Below are 14,423 nucleotides of genomic sequence, written 5' to 3'. Positions count from 1 at the left end.
TGTGAAAAATGTTTTTCTCATCTCGCTCCTAAAAGACTTCCCCCTTATCCTTAAACTGTGACCCCTTATTCTGGACTTCCCCAACATCGGGAATAATCTTCCTGCATCTAGCCCGTCCAACCCCATAAGAATTTTGTAAGTTTCTATAAGATCCCCCCTCAATCTTCTAAATTCTAGCGAGTACAAGTCGAGTCTATCAAGTCTTTCTTCATATGAAAGTCCTGTCATCCCAGGAAACAGTCTGGTGAACCTTCTCTGTACTCCCTCTATGGCAAGAATGTCTTTCTTCAGATTAGGAGACCAAAACTGTACACAATACTCCAGGTGTGGTCTCACCAAGGCCCTGTACAACTGCAGTAGAACCTCCCTGCTCCTATACTCAAATCCTTTTGCTATGAATGCTAACATACCATTCGCTTTCTTCACTGCCTGCTGCACCTGCATGCCTACTTTCAATGACTGGTGTACCATGACACCCAGGTCTCGTTGCATCTCCCCTTTTTCCTAATCGGCCACCATTCAGATAATAGTCTACTTTCCTGTTTTTGCCACCAAAGTGGATAACCTCACATTTATCCACATTATACTGTATCTGCCCACTCACCCAGCCTATCCAAGTCACCTTGCAGCCTCCTAGCATCCTCCTCATAGCTAACACTGCCCCCCAGCTTTGTGTCATCCGCAAACTTGGAGATGTTGCATTCAATTCCCTCGTCTAAATCATTAATATATATTGTAAATAGCTGGGGTCCCAGCACTGAGCCTTGCGGTACCCCATTAGTCACTGCCTGCCTATATTCTGCACTATGGCTATTTTTCTCTTTGCACTACCTTTTATTCTTGTGTATGGCTCCATTATACTGATGCATGGTATAGGTTCATGGATAGCACGCAAAACAGTTTTTCCCTGTAATTTGGTACGCCCCACAACAGTAAGTCAATACATCAAACGCAGATGATTGAACACGTAGGGTCTCACAGAGTAAATGGGAAAAGCACAACCAAGTCGGGTGCAAAGGCAACTTTGCTCAATGTGTGGTATGTGCTATGTCGTCCCTTCAGTTACACCAGGATGAGATTTGTTCCCTTGCTGTTTTGCAAACCAGTGTATTTGGATGTAGATACTGTATACCATCTTTGAGATCAATTGTTTTTTCAAACTTCTTAGTGTTGCCTTTTTTGGAGTTCCTGCTACTCTTCAAGTTACTGTGGGCCATCCCAGTTCAATGCATTTCTGATGCATTAGTGATACCACTTGAAATAGATGCTGTGAAACAGAACAATTTTAATTTAAACAATGCCCTTGGCCATTTTTTAAACAGTCTCAAAACAATTTTGCTGAAAATGAAAGGATATTGCCCAATAATGCCATTTTGCAATGCGATCCAATTAAAATTAGATTCAGTTTTCCAGATCTAATAATGCGTCATCCCGAATCATGAATATACTCATGCAGCACAGAAAGAGGCTCTACAGCCCACCCCAGTCCACGCTGGCATCAAGTTTAGTTTAGAGATACAGCGCAGAAACAGGCCCTTTGGCCCACCTTGTCCGCACCGACCAGCAATCCCCGCACATTAACACTACCCTACACACACTGGGGATAATTTTACATTTATACCAAGCCAATTAGCCTACAAACCTGTACGTCTTTGGAGTGTGGGAGGAAACCAAAGATCTTGGAGAAAAAAAAACGCAGGTCACGGGGAGAACATACAAACTTGGTACAGACAAGAACCCGTAGTTAGGATCGAACCCGCGTCTCTGGCGCTGTAAGGCAGTAGCTCTACCGCTGCGCCACCATGCAGCCCACTCTCTGCACTATCCCTACACCAATCTCATTTGACTCTTCCCACGTTGCCATTAATTCCCACCAGATTAACCTATACACTCAGAACAATTTTACAGAGGCTACTTAACCTGTCAATCACAGGCCAATTTTACAGAGACTGGTTGTTCAGAGTTTAGTTTATTGTCACGTGTACCAAGGTACAGTGAAATGCTTTTGTTACTTGCTTTCAAGCTTTTTGCATTTTCTTCCCTCTCCAAGCAGGCAGACAATACAAAAGATTGAAAGTACGTACAACCAGAAAAACAGCTTCTTCCCCTCTGTACTCGCCTTACTAAACAGTCCTCCCATAAACTAAGAGTAGTCCTGATCATCCATGAGACTGTTTTTTCTGGACCTGCAGTGCTACAATGCTGTAAACTGTATTCTACATGATTGTATGTTTCTCTTTGCACTACTTGCAATACTTGCATGTGGCTTGATTGTACTAGTGTTTAATCTGATCTGATTAATATGTTTGGATAAAATGCAAACAAAGCATTTCACAATACTTCTGCACACAGGCAATAATAAAACAATACCAATAATAATAGTAAGATTAAACGAGAACTTACCAGTTTGAAGTTTGATCTGTATTTTATGAGGAGTTACGATGAGGGATTACATGAAGAACCCGCTCAGTGCGCAGGCGCGGCATACTTCCAAGCAGTGGTGTGGAATCACAGATAGACACAGTTATTTGAAGTAAACATAGTAAAGATAAGGAGACATCAATTTATTAGTTTGATCCATATAATGAGGGTGGGAGCGGAGGGCACGTAATCCCTCATCGTAACTCCTCATAAAATACAGATCAAACTTCAAACTGGTAAGTTCTCGTTTAATCTTACTATTTTACTTCGGAGTCACGTGAGTGACTACGTGAAGACTTCAAAGCTCTGTGATTTCAAACCGTGTAACAGTTTCATTTCACTCACTGCCGAAGTTCTTGAGGGAGGAAGTGTTATCGTAATCAACCAATGAGTCTATTTGTAGAAAAACACAATGGTATTTTTTAAACAATAACAACAAAGAATTAAATTGCTCCCCTGGGCTTAAATTAAATATTTGCAGTTCGTAAATCTTTACTGCAAATAAACCAGGTTTTGCCAACGGCTTATTATAAAATTTCTGAACGGTCTTTCTCCCCCCCCCCCCCCCCCATCCTGCTGTAGCCAGGATGTGGTCTATAGGCATGTCCATTCTTTAGCCGTCGACATGGATGCTGCCCTGGTGGAATAAAATTTGTACATGTTAGTGTTTATCCCAGCAGTTTCTAGCACCTGCTTGAGCCATCTCGCAATGGTTTGGCTCGTCACCCGACCATACGGTTTTTATGACTGACCCACAAGGCTTTTCATCTCCTTCGAATATTTTGGTTGTGTCTATGTAGGATAGTAGGTGGGTCATGGCACATAACCATGGTTCTGATGGGTAAACCACGGCTGGATTAGGTGTTCCTGGTCTGCTCTGTTTGATCAGTCGCTGGATAACGACAGGTCTGGTCTGGAGCTGTGATCATGTTGTCCAGTCGCAATAGGTGTAGTGACTGGACCCTCTGAGCGGATACAAGTGCCATCAACATGAGCGTCTTTAGCGTAGCTTGCTCGAGGCCGAGGGATCTGGCAGGTGGCCATTCCCTGAGATATGTCAGGACCTCACTGATATCCCAAATATGGGTATACCTGGGCTTAGGGCTTGATATTGTAAATGCCCTTCATCAGTTTTACCACCAGTGGATGGGATCCCATCGCCTGTTGTCCTGGCGCTGGTTTGAAATAAGCAGAAAGAGCACTCTGCGCTGTGTTGATGGCACTGTAGCTGATCCCTACATCGTGGTGTAGATCCAGGAACTCCAGTATGTTGGTGGCTGTAGCTGTTGCGTATGTTGTCCCTGTTTCCTGCTGTACTTCTCCCTTTTTTGAAGTTGGTTAAGTACTGCCTCTTGGTGGATGTTCGAAGGGATGCCGACATGGTGGTGATGGTTTGTTTGGACAATCCCAGTTCCAGGTAAGGTCTGTTCAAACTTGCAACCCAGGCGTTTAATTTTCTCATGGCATGGGTGTTTAGCTTACCTGGTAGGTAAGTAGCTGATAGCCAAATATGTCTTTCGACACACCATTGCCAAATCATGTTGACCAATTTGTCGCATGATAATGATTTTATGCCACCCATATGGTTAATATAAGCCATCACCGTAGTATTTATCAATTTGTAACCGAACATGCAAGTGTTGCATATTAGATACATATGCTTTTAAACCATAAAAGGCGCCCAACATCTCTTAATGCCCAGTGTAAGTAGTAATGATGACTCTAGGTTAGTCCATCTACCACCTGTGCTGGATATGGAGTTAGTCGCTCCCCAGCCTTGAGCACTGGCATCTGTTTGAATAACTAAAGTAGGGTTAGTGATGAAGATAGGGCTGAAACTATGCCAAACGTTTTCTGCCCACCACTGTAGCTCTGATATTGCTTCAGTGGGTAAGTTCATGACACGATCATAGTGACCTGTATGTCGTTTTATTGCCTGTACCTTTGCTCTCTGTAAATTTTTGATAGTGCAAAGGTCCGAATTGTGTAGCCGGAAATGCTGCTACCATTTCCCCAATTACTCTTGCTACTTGTCGAATAGTTGGTCGCTCGTTGACCATTAAATTGTTGCATGATTGTGCTAATTCAACCATTTTTGCCTTTGGCAAGGTAACAGTCATATGGACTGAGTTAATTGTGAAGCCCAGGTAGTCCATGATAGTGGATGGCTTCAACTTAGATTTATCTGGATGTAGGACGAACCCCAGAGTTTCGAGGAGCTGTTTTGTAGCTGATACTGCTGCCACAGCCAATTCCATCGTTTTCCCTACTATCAGAATATCATCCAGATATGCCATGACAATATGTTTTTGTTTTCTTAGTATTGCCATGGCTGGGTTCAATATTTTGGTGAATAATCTTGGGGCTGAAGTTAGCCCATAGGGCAATGCTTTGTACCATCCAGATAAATTTTAGGTATCTGCGATGATCCTTGTATATGGGTACTAGATAGTAAGCATCTTTAAGATCAATGCTTGCCATGAAGTGTCCTTTGGAAATCAGTTGTTTGGCAGTAACATATGTCTCCATTTTGAAATGTATATACTTAACAAATTTGTTTAATGATGTTAAGTCAATGATGATGCGACAGACACCATCTTTTTTGGTTTTAGTGAATATATTCGATACAAATTCCAAAGGGTTCATGTTTGGTCTTTTCGATTACCCCCTTTGTGATAAGTCTCACCAGGTTCAGCTTGTCCCTCTCGTTTCTCTTTGACGGAGGGAGAAAATACCCTTTGGGGCCATTGTTGAACTGGTGGCGTTTTTTCTGACATGAATTGTATTTTATATCCTGTAATGCTGTTGAGTATATACTTGTCACTCGTGACCATACCCCATGCTTCTTTAAACAAGTGTAATCTCCCCCCTGTTAATAAAGCACCCTTATTCTCTATATGCTGGTAGGGAACCAGACCCACCTACCTCCATGGTTATTGGCGATTCTGTTTCTTCATTTTCCTGAAGATTTTGTTCTGACAGTGCTGGCGATGTTGGGGGGAGGCGCATTTTCCAGAGGGTCTGCTGCGGGCCCTGATCTACAAAGATCTTTGGGGATAATGTGCGGACCCCAAGCGTTCGCCAGTCCCATATTGCGGACGTCGACTGGTGGATGCCGTGGGGTGCTGCCGCTTGGGTATCGGAGGTCTTGGTTTGCTCGTCCCGGGGCCTGCCCTCATTAGGCCGAAGGTTTTTGATGCTTCCTCCATCTCCTTCAGTTTTTTATTGAGATCTTTCCCAAATAGCAGCGCGTCCGTCTCCGCAGCTGGGGCTTTACACAAGCCAGCAAATTTGGGATTAAGGGCAGGTCTTATGTTTTCCCTCCGGAGATTGTTGATCTCAAATTGTGTGGTACACATTAATGCCAGCACATCCTGCTGGCAGGTATCCATCTCCGTGGTCTCCACGGAACGAGCAAAGGCTGTGATGGCCGACGTCAGGAGCCTTAGGATCCGCTGTAGCTTGAGTTCTTGGGGACCGGATGTGTGACCCCACATGCCCCCAGATTTGGCTGTTGACACTTTTTACTTTGAGGGCCTCACAGTTTTCTGGTGCTGTGTGTTGTTCCAGCACCTCAGCGAGCACCTTTTCCAGTAATGGTTTATTGGATAGATGGTTGATGCTGGCCGCCATTCTTGGTTCCAGCGGTGCTCCAGCCCGTGGGGTTGCTACAAAGCGGTCCACCACACCCAACAGCTCTTCCTGTTCCTGCACCCCTGGCATACTCCCGAATTCGTCCGCCTGCCCCTGTTCCAGACCAGCCCAGCCCTGGTCACCAATGCTAGCCTCCAGTAATGAGGGAGCAGAGGGCAGTGCACAAGACACTGTGGAGGAAGTACCTGTCCTTCCTCCCCGGGAGCGCTCTTGCTGCGTGTGCCGGTGGAGCATCTGCTCCAGGAGCTGCTGAATGCAGCTCAGGCGGCTGTCTCTCCTCCATTTAGGTGGAGACATGTCCCCGTCCGACGGATCGGACGCCACCGGCCGGATGCCTGTTCGGATGGCTAGACATCCAGCCCGCAGTTCAGGCACTAACGGGACTGGGCTCGGCGCGGTGATGGGGATAGCGGTGCGCCCGGTAATTGTTCCTACCGCCTTCTTCTAGAGCTTTTGTGCCTTGTAGTAGCGAAAGCGCCCCTCAAGCAGCGCGTCTCGCAGGCACCTGCTCCGAGAGCCGCTCCAGTGGCTCAGGCGGCTCTCTCTCCCCCCGTGCGGGTGGAGAGACGTCCCGTCCGAAATCGGGAACACCTGCCGGATGCCTCTTCGGGTGGCTTTGCACCCAGCCCGCTGCTCAGGTGCTAGCGGGCTGGGCTCGGCACGGTGTCAGGGAATTACGGAACACCGGGTAAACGCTCCTACCGCCTGTTGCTGCCCCCCTCCCCGACGGAAACCGTTCCTCTTCGAACGGGGGACAGTTTTGTTCCAGAGCCTTTTTCTCTGCCTGTAAAACACAAGCAGAAAAAGGCTCCCCTGTAATGGAAACCCGACCTCAGGGTACTCACCTGACGGTCCGTTTCATTCTGTAGCGGGAGCGCCTAACTCCCGCTGCTGCCGCTGTTGCACTGCTGGCGTAATGCCGCGCCTGCGCACTGAGCGGGTTCTTCACGTAGTCACTCACGTGACTCCGAAGTAAAATAGTAAGATTAAACGAGAACTTACCAGTTTGAAGTTTGATCTGTATTTTATGAGGAGTTACGATGAGGGATTACGTGAAGAACCCGCTCAGTGCGCAGGCGCGGCATACTTCCAAGCAGCGGTGTGGAATCACAGATAGACACAGTTATTTGAAGTAAACATAGTAAAGATAAGGAGACATCAATTTATTAGTTTGATCCATATAATGAGGGTGGGAGCGGAGGGTACGTAATCCCTCATCGTAACTCCTCATAAAATACAGATCAAACTTCAAACTGGTAAATTCTCGTTTAATCTTACTATTTTAATTCGTAGTCACGTGAGTGACTACGTGAAGACTTCAAAGCTCTGTGATTTCAAACCGTGTAACAGTTCATACTTCACTCGCTGCCGAAGTTATTCGAGGGAGGAAGTATGTTATCGTAATCAACCATGAATCTGTTTGTAAAAACAATAATGGTGTTATTAACAACAACAAGACCAATTGCTCCCCCGGGCTTAAATTATATATTTTTTGCAGATTCTTTTTCTGCAAACGATACAGGTTCTGTCAGTGGTTTGTTATAAAAGTTTGGAACGTATACTCCCTAGACCACCCTACAGTAGCCAGGATGTGGTCCATAGGCTCGTCCATCCTCTTAGTTACTGACGTGGAAGCTGTCCTGGTGGAATAAAATTTTATACACGTTAGTATTTACTCCAACAACTCCCAGTACCTGCTTGAGCCACTAGAGATAGTTTAGCTCGTCACCCGACCATGAGGTTTCCTGTGGCTGACCCATAAGGCTTTTTTCTCTCCCTCGGTATTCCTTATTGTGTCGATCTCTAAGTGGGTCATGACACATAAAACGTGGTTCAGGTGGGTATGCCCGGAATTTCATGACTGGACCTGATGTTCCTGGTCTGTTCTGTTTGGCCAACCCTTGAATGGGCATGTGACACTATCTGGTGTTATAATCATGTTGTCCCATCGCAGTAAATGGGAGAGCTGGCTCTTTGTGTTGATGTAAGGCCACCAGCATGTCCATCTTCAGGGTAGGCTGTTCCAGGGTGAGTGACCTGGCTGGTGATCATCCCCTAAGGTATGTCAGGATTTCACTGACATCCCAATTTGGGTGTACCTATTTCTGGGGAATGGATTGATATACCTCTCCTGTATCTGATCACCAGTGAGCGGTACCCAAGTTGAGTAGGCTGACAGAACATGTCCTTCATTGTGGTGAAGACCTGCCAGGAGCTCCAGTACAGTTTTTGTTATAGTTGAATGTGTAATTCCTGTTTTGGAAAACAGTGTACCATTTCTTGATGCTCCTCAGGTATGTTCCCTAGGATATGCGACGGAATGCTGTCATCAGGTCGATAGTGCTGCTGATCCAAGCACAGCAATGGTCTTCCCAATTCTGCAATTATTTTAATGAGCATGTCGAGGATCACTGGGAACCATGCTTGTGGACTTGGTCCACTGTAATTTGCGTAGTACCCGACTGATGAAGCCGTAGTACCTATTGAAGAGGTAGAAGGAAAGGAAAACATAGAGATTAGGTTCCCCCCACCCCTCAATACGCGGGAATGTCTCCATTGCCGCTGCCTTGAGATTGGTTTCATGTGACGTAAGTTAGTATGTGGTGAATTAATTGGATATAAGGAATCGATATCTGGTGTCCATATTGCTTAGTAATTTCAGCAAATATTTTTGGTTTAAATGTATGTTTACAGTATTTAGCTCACCTGATAGGTGAGTTACTGATGGTCAAATATGTTTGACGACATACGGTTTCCAATTGTTAATAAATTGTCCCCTAATATCGATGTTCTCCGCCCAAGTGGTTTGGTATATGCCACCACTGTGATGTTGTTATCTTATAAACGAACATGCAAATTTGGTGGATTACTGAGCAAATGCTTCACTAGAATTAAGTAAGTTAATATATAACATGTATAAGTCAATTCATATTGGCATTAAGTATTACAAGCTCAGTAACACATCAGGACACATAAGATGTTACTCAAAACAGGTGGAAGTGTACAAACATAATCCTTCCTCCCGATAAATTCCATGATAGCACTACAGATTAATCCATTTGCCCCCATATTACAGGTATGGAGATAGATTTGAACACTAGTATCTCAGCTCATAGGAAAGGTACAAAGTTCAGTAGCTGGTAATGCTGCTATATCCCAATTACTTTACCACGTAGTTGATTGGTGGTTAATGCACCATGACTGATAGTCTTAATGAATACCAGATAACAAAGTTGTGGATGGTCAACGTAAATATCTGGATATATATTTTGTGCACCGTTCCCAGAGGCACTGCAATACTGGGTCGATGCGTGGAGTGGACGGAGCAAGCCCCTATTCCATCTCCCTGTTCCAAATTTCAATTTAATATATGGTCCCTAGATAAGGGACGTATCAGATTATTAAACTGATAAGAACAGATACTACACTTGATCTTAGCCAAAAGGCCGAGAAGCGATGCAGCTAAAGCTGTATCTAAGGATAGTTTGTCGTTAATATATAGACATGTCATGACGGAATGTTTCTAAGTGTCAGGGCTAGTTGATTCTGGATAACTTTGACTTAAATGCCGCAACGCTCATCATGGTTACTCCATCCAGGTAATTGCGGTATATCCGAAATTTATATGAGAAGGTACTGAATAGTGTGCATCTTCAAGGTCGATGTCTACCATAAAGTATCCTTGGATCCATGGTAGTAGTTACAAATCCCATGAATGGGTATACCTGGTGAAATACTCAAGTGGTTTATCAACGATGGTGCGACATTTACCATCGTGGGAGGGTAGACCCCTTGGGGTGCTTGCTGAATTGGTGGCAAGATATTAATTCTATTCCCCTTGTATTTATTTTTTGGTATATAACTACCAAGACTGATAGCTTCCTAACCAGGCGTGATTCACCCACCCCTTGTTAGTACAACCGTTAACCTTTATGTGATGGTAGGAACCATACTTATCTGTCTTCATTGTTGTTTTCTTCGGTTTCTGGTTCCTTGTTCTTGTAGGGACGATGTTTGTTGGGGGGTGGCACATTTTCCCTGGGGCCTGCTCTGGGCCGTGGCCTAAAATGCTACGGGTTTGGCATGCAGGCCCCGAGCTTTCACCAGTACCATGAGGTAGACGCACCTGGTGGATACGTAGAGGTACTGCTGTCTGGTTTAGTGTGGTGCTCATTCCAGACTCTGCCCTCTTGTGCCGAATAGTTTGAACACTTCGTCCAGTTTTTTAGGACTGGTTTGGTAAGTGCCAGGTAGCAGGATCTGTGCTTGTGAGGTCGGCGTTCTCATCGTCCTGTTAATTTCATAGATTGAGGGCAGGTTTGTGAGTTCATTTGAGAAGTTATGAGGTATACCGTTGAACAGTAGGGTCAGGTGTTTTGCCATACTATCCTGCCCTTCTGGAATGAGCAGGTGGACATGATAGCCGACGTCAGGGTACCAAATGCATTTTTAAAATATTTAGGTTAAATGCGCTGCTCAATGTATCCCCCAATAATGGCGGGCACTTTGAGTAAATGCAATTTAGGGGAGGCGTGATAAAACCAACGCCTCATGGCTACCTGTCTTGGAGAGGTTTTTTGGAAAAGACAGGTAGTAAGCTGGCCATCAGTTGAGACTGAAAAGCCATCTCGCTAGTGGTGGAGCCACATAGCGGCCACACCCAGCAGCTCTTCCTGATCCTGTACCTCAAGCATACTCCCGATATTGTTCAGCCAGTGACCCCTCTTCATGACCAGCCCAGCCACTGGTCACCCCAAAGCTAACCACACTAAGGAGGAAGCGATGGGCAGTGCCTAGGCACTGTGGAGGGTATGCCTGAACCCTCCAGCGAGACTGCCCCTCACGTAGCGTGTCTCGCAGGAGCTCCTGCTCCAGGAGCCGCTCCAGCGGCTCAGGCGGCTGTCTCTCCTCCATTTAGGGTGGAGACATGTCCCCGTCCGATGAATCGGACGCCACCGGCCGGATGCCTGTTCGGATGTCTAGACATCCAGCCCGCAGTTCAGGCACTAGCGGGACTGGGCTCGGCACGGTGATGGGGATAGCGGAGCGCCCGGTAATTGTTCCTACCGCCTTCTTCTAGAGCTTTTGTGCCTTGTAGAAGCGAGAGCGCCCCTCAAGCAGCGCGTCTCGCAGGCACCTGCTCCGAGAGCCACTCCAGTGGCTCAGGCGGCTCTCTCCCCCCCGTGCGGGTGGAGAGACGTCCCGTCCGAAATCGGGAACACCTGCCGGATGCCTCTTCGGGTGGCTATGCACCCAGCCCGCTGCTCAGGTGCTAGCGGGCTGGGCTCGGCACGGTGTCAGGGGAATTACGGAACACCGGGTAAACGCTCCTACCGCCTGTTGCTGCCCCCCTCCCCGACGGAAACCGTTCCTCTTCGAACAGGGGACAGTTTTGTTCCAGAGCCTTTTTCTCTGTCTGTAAAACACAAGCAGAATAAGGGCTCACCTGTAAATGGAAACCCGACCTCAGGGTACTCACCTGACGGTCCGTTTCATTCTGTAGCGGGAGCGCCTAACTCCCGCTGCCACTGTTGCACTGCTGGCGTAAATGCCGCGCCTGCGCACTGAGCGGGTTCTTCACGTAGTCACTCACGTGACTCCGAATTAAAATCTGTGTGCCTTTGGGATATGGGAAGAAACTGCAGCCACACTGGACAACATTGCAGATCAGGATTGAACTCTGTAGTAGGAACCGTGAGGCATCAGCTTCACTATGCCATTCTAAATATATTAATGATTTTATTGAGCAAAACTGGGGATGGGACATTGCATAAGGGACTTTCCAGGCCAGGGTTTGTTGTGGTTTTGTTCCTGGAGGATACACAGTACTCAAGGATAGTTTAGATCGGCAAAGTGTCTCCTTTTGAAAGCGCAAGCAAGCACCAATTGTAGGACGTAATTGTGAGATTCATATGTTTCAATGAAATCTGGCAAAATCAAGGAATCTGTGATATAGTTTGTCTTATCATTTCTGAAAGCCGATGACGTGAGAGTGGAATGGAACTTTTGATCAATGAATGTACAACGCATGAATTTCCTTCATCGATGTTAAGAGCCTGTTTGCAAAACATAAGCAGTTTGACCTTCAATTATTAAATTCAGTTAGTTGTTCATTAGCAAATTACTAAAGGAAATGTTAAAAATAATCCGTTTTACCAATTATTTTTTAACCATAGTTGTGCCCCCTGATTCACTGACTTTCAGATAGACCATACTGGCTTTTTATACTTTCCTCTTTTAATTATTTCCTTATGTATGTGTTTATGGGTCTGCAGGGATGGATTAAATGACGTGAGTCTATATTTGTCAATGGTCTATAGATATATCTTTCCATTGGGGCAAGATAAAGTAAAACTTTTACTGTCAAGCTGTTCCAAACTGTTACTATTTTTATGGCTTACATTTTTACAGCAAAATGAACCAGACAGCACTGATGGAAAGCAGACAATCTCTGGCAGTGATGAGGAATCCACATCCAGAATAAACCATTGTCAGTGGCCAAATTCACCAGACATAATCCCTTGTATGTTCATTGAACCCAGAGTTCATACAGTGCAGACTCAGATGTCAAAATGTGTAATGATAATCTCAGTTACATTCTCATTCACTTGTATCCTCTGTAAGGAAGGAAATCTCTGTAAGGACTGTTTATGGTTAGCATGCCTTTGTAGTTACCTTAAACTTGGATAGACTGCTCGTGACTCACACTGACAACAATGAGCAGTGATTAGAAAATTCCATTCTTCCCGATCCTTTAAAAACATACCACTCTGAAGAACAGATGATATCATTGTGCAGGCATGTCTGATAGTCGTTATGGCAGTAGTGGTTGCTGTGAGAACTTTTAAACGGAAGATCTCACATATATATTGGCCAGGAATTTGCACTGAGAAATAAAAAAGTGCTTTCTGTGCTCACCATTATAATGGTGGAATTCTGACAGTGGCTTCTGGAATACGCATATACACAGATTGACACTGTATTCCAGAGAGATTTGTCAGTGATTTCCTTGTTCCTTCACAGAAGGCACTCAATATATATTTTCCAGTGTGACCTACACAAATTGATTCATGTTTTTGTACCTTATAGGATTGACTTTTGTTGAAACTAGATCACTAAACTTATTTGAATACTTGATTTGTAAACAGTACACTTTCAGAGTTTGTTCTTGGTTTTACTATGAGTAAAGGGCCTGTCCCACGAGCATGCGACTGCATGCGGCGAGCACGACCAAACCGGAAGCGGGGGCCGCGCGGAGGTCGAGTGATCCCTGTACAGGGCCTGTCCCACCAGCATGTGACTGCATGCGGCGATCGCGACCAAACCGCAAGCGGGGGCCGCGCGGAGGTCGAGTGATCCCGTACGAGTTGACGTGAAGTTTGAGCGAAGTCCGTGGGAAGTTCGCGCTAGGCGTACGCCGTCAAGACTCTATATACAGCGTCGAGACGCTGCGCATGCCCATCGAGGCCTCAATGCTGCTGCAGGTTGGCAGGCCGTTGCCGCGCGGAATTTTTGGATAGTGTCAGTTTTTCGGAGCCCCGTGCAATGTCGGGACCAGCTCCGCACAACTCCATACGGCTCCGGCGATCGAAGTGGGACCGGCCCCGCGAGGCCGTACGGCTCAAGCGACCACGTTAGTTCGCGCTTGCCGCATGCAGTCGCAAGCTCGTGGGACAGGCCCTTAAGGAATCCTGACAAGGAGGTATGCTCAGCAACACCAGCCAACATGGATCACAATATTTGACATAATTTACACAAAGTTCATAAGTCCCCAAAACATGGCTGATCGCTCATACTGAAGGATACTACGTCAGATCCAGAAAATGTTTGAAAACATGCCCATTTTATTTTGGGCGGCACAGTGGTGCAGCAGTAGATTTTCTGCCTCACAGCATCAGAGACCCGAGGTTCGATCCTAAACACGGGTGCTGTCTGTATGGAGTTTGTACATTCTCCCTTTGGCCACATGAGTTTTCTCCGAGTGCTCTGGTTTCCTCCCATATTCCAAAGATGTGCATGTTTGTAGGTTAATTGGCTTGTAGGTTAATGCCTGCACAATGATTATTTTGTGAAAATAATTGTCCCCAGAATGTAGAATAGTGCAAGTGTACAGGGTGATCACTGGGTGATCACTGGTCAGTGGGGACTCAGTGGGCCAAAGGGCCTGTTTCCGTGCTGTATCTGTATCTGTAAATACTGCTGAGGGGAATGGTTGGAAAGAACAGAGGCAATGGGTGCAGACTAAAGTCATCAAGGTTGCAATCACTTTAAAACAAAATGTTCGTTAGAGATGGAAGAGAATAAAAAGAAACAAATTGAGAGGTAAAGGTACATTCCAAGAGAGAGGG

General features: G+C 45.8%; 1 non-coding gene across 1 annotated transcript; it reads right to left on the bottom strand.

Annotated features, from left to right (window-relative positions):
• Positions 1 to 9,341: 9,341 nt before the first annotated feature.
• Positions 9,342 to 9,533, bottom strand: LOC116973842. The gene has a single exon (XR_004412150.1). It is a non-coding gene; the product is annotated as a U2 spliceosomal RNA (small nuclear RNA).
• Positions 9,534 to 14,423: the final 4,890 nt, after the last annotated feature.

Source organism: Amblyraja radiata, chromosome 5 (genome assembly GCF_010909765.2).
Source record: "Amblyraja radiata isolate CabotCenter1 chromosome 5, sAmbRad1.1.pri, whole genome shotgun sequence".
Taxonomy (NCBI): Eukaryota; Metazoa; Chordata; class Chondrichthyes; order Rajiformes; family Rajidae; genus Amblyraja; species Amblyraja radiata.
This window is presented reverse-complemented; position numbering and strand designations above follow the sequence as displayed.